This window comes from Hippopotamus amphibius, chromosome 3 (assembly GCF_030028045.1).
Source record: "Hippopotamus amphibius kiboko isolate mHipAmp2 chromosome 3, mHipAmp2.hap2, whole genome shotgun sequence".
NCBI classification, from domain to species: domain Eukaryota; kingdom Metazoa; phylum Chordata; class Mammalia; order Artiodactyla; family Hippopotamidae; genus Hippopotamus; species Hippopotamus amphibius.
Window position 1 is genome coordinate 107,877,595 of NC_080188.1, and position 7,929 is coordinate 107,885,523.

Genomic DNA, 7,929 nt, shown 5'->3' on the forward strand with positions numbered 1-7,929 from the left:
AAAAGGAATCCAAATTGGAAAAGAAGATGTAAAATTGTGACTCTTTGCAGATGACATATTATACGTAGAAAATCCTAAAGACTCTACCAGAAAACTGCTAGCACTAATTGATGAGTTTAGTAAAGTAGCAGGATACAAAATTAATGCACAGAAATCTCTTGCATTCCTATACACTAACAACGGAGGAGCAGAAAGAGAAATGAAGGAAACTCTCCCATTCACCATTGCAACAAAAAGAATCAAATACCTAGGAATAAACCTGCCTAAGGAGGCAAAAGATCTGTATGCAGAAAACTTTAAGACATGGATGAAAGAAATCAAAGATGACAGAAACAGATGGAGGGACATACCATGCTCCTGGATTGGAAGAATCAACATCGTGAAAATGACTGTACTACCCAAAGCAATTTACAGATTTAATGCAATCCCGATCAAATTACCAATGGCATTTTTCATGGAACTAGAGCAAGAAATCTTATGATTTGTATGGAAATGAAAATGACCCCAAATAGCCAAAGCATCTTGAGAAGGAAACACGGAATTTGTGGGATCATGCTTCCTAACTTCAAAGTATACTACAAGGCATAGTGATCAAGACAGTATGGTACTGGCACAAAAATAGAAAGGAAGATCAATGGAATAGAATAGAGAACTCAGAGTAAGCCCACACACATATAGACACCCTATCTTTGACAAGGGAGGTACAAATATACAATGGAAAAAAAACAGCCTCTTCAATAAGTGGGGCTGGGAAAATTGGACAGCTACACGTAAAAGAATGAAATTAGAACACTTCCTATCACCATACACACACACAAAATAAAACCTCCAAATGGATTAAAGACCTACATGTAAGGCCAGACACTATAAAACTCCTAGGGGAAAACATAGGCAGAACACTCTATGACATACATCAAAGCAAGAGCCTTTCTGACCCACCTCCTAGAATCATGGAAATAAAATCAAGAATAAACATATGGGACCTCATGAAACTTAGAAGCTTTTGCACAGTGAAAGAAACCATAAACAAGACTAAAAGGCAACCCTCAGAATGGGAAAAAATAGTTGCCAACAAAGCAACGGACAATGGATTAACCTCCAAAATATACAAGCAGCTCATGCAGCTTAATACCAAAAAAGCAAATAACCCAATCCACAAATGAGCAGAAGACCTAAATAGACATTTCTCCAAAGAAGACATCCAGATGGCCAACAAACACATGAAAAGATGCTCAAGATCACTCATCATCAGAGAAATGCAAGTCAAAGCCACAATGAGGTATCATCTCACAACATTTAGAATGGCCATCGTCACAAAATCTGGAAGCAACAAGTGTTGCAGACGGTGTGGAGAAAAGGGAACTCTCCTGCACTGTTGGTGGGACTGTAATTTGGTACAGCCACTATGGAAAACAGTTTGGAGATTCCTTAAAAAGCTACAAATAGAACTACCATATGATCCAGTAATCCCACTACTGGGCATATACCCAAAAAAAACCATAATCCCAAAAGAAACATGTACCATCATGTTTATTGCAGCACTATTTACAATAGCCAGGACATGGAAGCAACCTAAATGTCCATCAACAAATGAATGGATAAAGAAGATGTGGAATATATACAATGGGATATTACTCAGCTATAAAAAGGAATGCGATGGAGCTATATGTCATGAGGTGGATAGGCCTAGAGTCTGTCATACAGACTGAAGTAAGCCAGAAAGAGAAAGACAAATATTGTATGCTAACTCATATATACGGAATCTAAAAATGGTACTGATGAACTCAGTGACAAGACAAGAACAAGGACACAGATGCGGAGAATGGACTTGAGACCTCGAGGTTTGGCGGGGCGGGGGGTGAAGGGGAAGCTGAGATGAAATGAGAGAGTAGCATAGACATATATATACTACCAACTGTAAAATAGATAGCCAGTGGGAAGTTGCTGTATAACAAAGGGAGTGCAACTCGAGGATGGATGATGCCTTAGAGGTCTGGGACAGGGAGGGAGGGGGGGAGACGAGGGAGGGAGGAATACGGGGATATGTGTATAAAAGCAGATGACTGAACTTGATGTACCCCCCAAAAATAAATAAATAAAATGAAATTACAAAATAAAGATAGGAACCAAAAAAAAAAAAGAAATTTGAGAAACACTTTCTTAAATATTAAAGAAAATATTGTCCAACTACTGGTTCTGCTTCTGCACACAGTGCATACATACATTAAGTCAAACTCACCCTTCTCTTCCATTTAAAAGTCACTTAAATAAACCTGAGACAAAGTCTGTATCTTGCTCACCTCTTTATCACCAGCACTTGGTTCAGGGTCTGGCTCATACTGGTGGTCTATAGTATTACTGAATTTGGTGTACCCCCCCAAAATAAATAAATAAATAAACAAATTACAAAGAAAATAAGAAAGACTGGCAACACACACATGCATGTTTGTGTGTGTGTGTGTGTATCTGTGTATGTGTGTATGTGTGTTTAAATACACTTTTAAGCCCATTACCTAAAGATAATCACCACCAACAATTTTGTAGATATGCCTCTAGTCATCAGCATCTTTTTCTCCTCCTCCACTTCCTCCTTCAACTTCTTCTATAAACTAGGTTAAGCCTAAATCACCCTAAAATTTAGTCTCTGCGACTAAATTATTTATTTGTTCAGCTTACAATTCATCTTAGGCAAACAAACCATTCTGATCATCAATTTGCTTGTCCAAAAATGGGCAGTTTAATCCTTATGTCCTTATGAAAGGAGATTGAGTATGAAGAACATCATGTCTGACAGGTGATAGGAGCCTAATGAATGTTAGTCTCTCCCTGCCAGTGAAAGACAGAAGAAATGTAAGCATCTACATTTTAAGAACTGTTTAAAATATACTTGTGGAGTAAAAAGAGAAGACCTGTATTTGGAATTTTTATTCCACAGCTCATTGTTATGTGGCTACTAGGAAGCTACTTAAAATATAGTTTTCCACCTCTCTTAAATTCTCCTACCACAAATGGAGTTTTCTTTATCTTTTTTCTTTTTAATGGGCAATAACAGAATGAACACACATTGATATCAAATGTATTTGCTAATTAAAAAAATTAGCAGAGGAAAGTACCACTATATAAGCCATAGGGTACTCCTTCATGTATCAACTGGTGCAAGTGGAGAAGAAAATAATTATAAAGGAATTTTCTGTTACATTGGAATCAAAGCATTCATGGGACTATAAATTACCAACTAGTTACTAGCTGGTTCTTCACAGACTCCTGCATTTCAGGTCTATTTGTGAAAGAAAGACCACTTTGAACTGGTTTAAATAATGAGGGTCAAAAGGTTTCAAGAAGAGAATTCCAAAGATTTGAGAGAAATGTGAGAAATTTAGTTTCTCATCTATTTATATTGAGGGGATGCAAAATGAATTTGGTAAAGCACTAAGGCTTTGGGTCAGATGTGCTTAGATTTGAATTCTGATTCAGCCAAATTTTAGCTAATTGACAGTCTCTATCTCTATCCTCATTGCTGCAAATGGCAATATTTCATTCTTTTTTAAAGACTCAATAATATTCCATTTCATGTATGTACCATGTCTTCTTTATCCATTCCTCAGCTGATGAACATTTAGGTAGCTTCCACATTCTGTCTATTGTAAATAATGCTGTAATGAACATTGGGGTTCATGTATCTTTTTGAATTATTGTGTTCTCTGGATACCATACCAAGTGAATTAAGTCAGACAGAGAAAGACAAATGTCATATGGTTTTGCTTATGTGTGGAATCTTAACAAAAAGGATACAAATGAACATATCTACAAAATGGAAATAGAGTTACTGATGTAGAAAATAAACGTATGGTTGCCAGGGGGTAAGGCACAGGCAGGGATAAATTGGAAGATTGTGATTGACATATACACACTACTATATATAAAATAGATAACTAATAAGAACCTACTGTGTAGCACAGGAACTTTACTCAACCCTCTATAATGGCTGATATGGGAAAAGAATCTAAAAAAGAGTGGATATATGCATATGTACAACTGATTCACTTTGCTGTACACCTGAAACAAACACAACATTGTAAATCAACTATACTTCAATGAAAAGAACAGTCTACTCTTCTCATCTCTTACATTTACACTGTGTCTGTATCTCAAATTATTTCCCATCTCACTGGTCTGCAATTTTTCTGAAATTTTATATTCAAATTTGAATGTGCTCACTTTCTGTCTTGATTACTCAGGTATCACCAAATTTCATTTTTGTACAGATACTTTTGTCTGTATTAGCTAAGGCACAAATCCATCCAAAAGAAGCCACCTTGAATGTTTTTACAAAAAAAAAAAAATCCCAACAAAATATCTTCTGCCTGGGAAATCATGTAAAAGATTGCTTCATAGTTGTACCTTGAAGAATTTTATATGCCTCCTTGGCTTTAGGCATAGAAAATAATTTATCTTGAGAAGAGCCCAGATCACTGTGTAAATGGTGTCCCTGGAACTGCACAACACTGTGGTACTAATTTTGGAATGAGTCCTGCCTTACTGACTCTCTCATTTCTCAAAACTCATTCATTTCTGGTTGGTCACTATCTCTCACAATAATAAATCTAACTTGACTAGAGTAGTGGGGATTAAAAATAAACAAACAAACAAAAACTTAGCCTTTAGCCCTCATTGTTTAGATATTTTAATTATTTTACCTGAAGCTTTATAGGGAAATGTGCTACTTGTCAACTACAAATTGGCAGTTGCCATCTACCTCTACTACAAGGGTTAAATCACACTGCTGCTGCAGCTGCTGACTTTCAACATCGTCTGAAGGAAATCCAGGGTGGAGACCAGGAATGAGGCACTCTGTGCCTTGGAAAATGGGCAAAACAGGTATTCAGATAGATGTTTTCAGGAGCTGATTTTATGAGCCCAACACTTGCATCTCCTCATATCTAGAAAAGCACAAAATCCCTACATAGTGACCTCTGCTCCTCATGACTAGTAGTAACCACCTATAAAAATATGTGTTTGATTGCATGTACTTCTGCTTCACCAAGATTACATATATACCAATCCCCCACCCCACCCCACCTCACCTCTTCGGAACAGTTTCTTAGATCTATCTGTGATGCTGTCTCCTGGGCTGCAGTCTTCATTTTACCCCAAATAAACTCAACTTCCAATTCTTACGTTGTGCATTTGTTTTTTGGTCTATATATTGAATATATCAACTCAAAGGTTTTCCACACCCTGTGATTTTTATGCTAACAATGCCTGTTTGAGTAACAGAAACTTGTGTAGATGCAAAGAAGTTTCTAACTGAAGAGACCTTAGTCATCATTTAATCACATTTTGGTATTTTATGAAAGAGGAACCATAAAAGAGTCTAGAAAACAAAGGGAGAAAAATATAATTAAAGTCACATATTTTGACTTCAAGACCATTATCCTTTCTATTAGCCACACTTGTCTTTAAAATATGTATAGGGTTTTTTAAGAAATAATTATTTATAAAGAAATATTCATTCACTAACATTTTGGAATTTCAAAAATGTTGGTATTACACTGCCCTGATTTTCCAAAATTCATATGCTTTACAGATCAAATGATTTATTTTTTATCTATTTATTTTGAAATATTTATAGATTCACAGGAAGTTGAAAGGATAGTAAAGAGGTGCTGTGTACCCATCACCCATTTACTCCATTAGTTATCTTACATAAATATAGTGCAACATCAAAACCAGGGAATCAACATTGGTATGAACTGTGTGCATAGTCCTACATCATTTTTCATGTGTTGATTTGTACAACTACCACCACATTCAAGACACAGAGCTATTTCATCATCACAAAGATATCCCTTGAGTTACTCATCTCTCTAGAGTCACCTCTAACCTCACCATTCTATATTCGTTTTGTATTATATCGGAGTTTAAATTATATTTTCTTTTTTTAATCATTTAATCATGTAGCAATAAAATTATTATTTCCTGTTTTCTTACATAACTGGTAATCTCCCCTTCCACCAGGGAGTAAAGGCTGCCACCATGTCATGCTTGCCATGCACCACACTTGGTGGGGTGTCCCTTAAGGACTCAGCTTCAGACTTGTAAGTTACCACATCCATTAAACCACTGATGTCTCTATTGCTGACTCTGAGTTCTTTCTGTGTCTTGAAGCTGGACAAACACAGGCCTGGTAGGTCTGTGGGGTGCAGCCCCAAAATAGGAAAAAGTATATTTACATATGAATTACTTAACATAATTTAGACTTTTATAGCTTTTATGGGCTCAGAAAATCAATTTATCAACATAAAGTTTGGATATATTTGCAGCCCTAAAATTATTTTAAAATAATTCCTACTGAACTTTATGTTTTAACTGAACACTTAAGAAAATAAGAAATACTGATATTTATTGTTAAATGAATAGATTTTGTTTTTATCTTCTCTACTTACACTAATTGTGACTCAAGGTTACTCTTTGGCTCCAGAGCTTCCTCATGGCATTTTTCACTTCTGAGTTTCTGAGGGTGTAGATTAAGGGATTTAGCATAGGTGTTACCATAGTATAAAACACAGCCACTGCTTTATCGATAAGGAAGGTGACCATGGGCCGAAGGTACACGAATATACAGGGTATAAAGAATAGGATGACTACAGTAACATGGGAGGCGCAAGTGGAGAGAGCTTTCCGCTGTCCTTCAGTGCCGTGCATCCTTAGAGAGCAAAGGATGAGAACATAGGAGGTGATAAGAATAGAAAAGATGAGCATACACATCAGCCCACTGTTGGCGGCAACAAAAAGTCCAAAGATGTGAGTGTCAGTGCAGGAGAGTTTCAGCAAAGGGAAAAGGTCAGAGGTGACATGATCAATGACATTGGGACCACAGAAGGGCAACCAGAGTATAAAAAGAATCTGAATCAGAGCATGAAGAAATCCCCCGGCCCAGGCAGTGGCCACCAGGAAGCCACAGGCCCTCTTGTTCATTGTGATTGTGTAGTGCAGGGGCTTGCAGATGGCCGTGTAGTGGTCATAGGCCATCACTGTGAGCAGAAGGATCTCAACTGCTCCAAAGAAATGCTCTGTGAAGATCTGAGTCATGCACCCACTGAAAGAGATAGTTTTCTTTTCAGCGAGTAAGTCAAATATCATTTTGGGGGCCATGGTAGAAGAGCATCAGCCATCTATGAAGGACAAGAAAGAGAGAAAAAAGTACATGGGGGAGCCCAGGGCTCTGCTAGTGATGATTGTAACAATGATGAGTAGGTTGCCTGCCACAGTGAGAAGGTAGATGACGGTAAATACAATGAACAAGAGTTTCTGCACATCTGGGTTCTGTGTGAGGCCAATCAGGAGGAATTCCATCACATTGTTCCATTAATCCAAAGTGGCATTTGGATAACTGATTTATCTGCAAATAGCACAGGGATTACAATTGTGGAGGATCAATTTCAATCAAGTGCAGTAATTTTTGTCAGAACCATTTTCTATAAGAATGATAAAAAACCCAAGCAGATAAACCCAAGACTTACTAGTTGGCCATATTATTAGTCACATAATGAAAACATAGACCTCTTCTCTCTCTCTCTCTCTCTCTCTCTCTCTCTGTTTCACACACACTCACACACACACATTCACTCATATACCAAACACGGTTTTATGACTGTTGACATTCCAGGCACCCAAAAAATTGCCATAGTATTTTCTCCTGTAGGAAAACAGGAATAAAATGAGAACCCATAAGAGGGAGCAGAAGGTTGGATTAATGATAATTTACTCCATTGTCTCTTTTCTAATCACTCTGGATAGGCATTTTTCAAAATAAATCAAATATTTTCTTTATGCCATCACAAAAAAAGAAAAAAAAAACAACAGCATATATTAAAGGCTTTAAATAAAATATAAATTTGTTCAAAAACAGAAAAAAAAGTAAATATA

At 36.8% G+C, this 7,929-nt stretch overlaps 1 pseudogene; it reads right to left on the reverse strand.

Moving 5' to 3' along the window:
* Positions 1-6,447: 6,447 nt before the first annotated feature.
* On the reverse strand, positions 6,448-7,437 carry LOC130848578 (olfactory receptor 4C5-like; annotated as a pseudogene).
* Between the last annotated feature and the right edge of the window lie 492 nt (positions 7,438-7,929).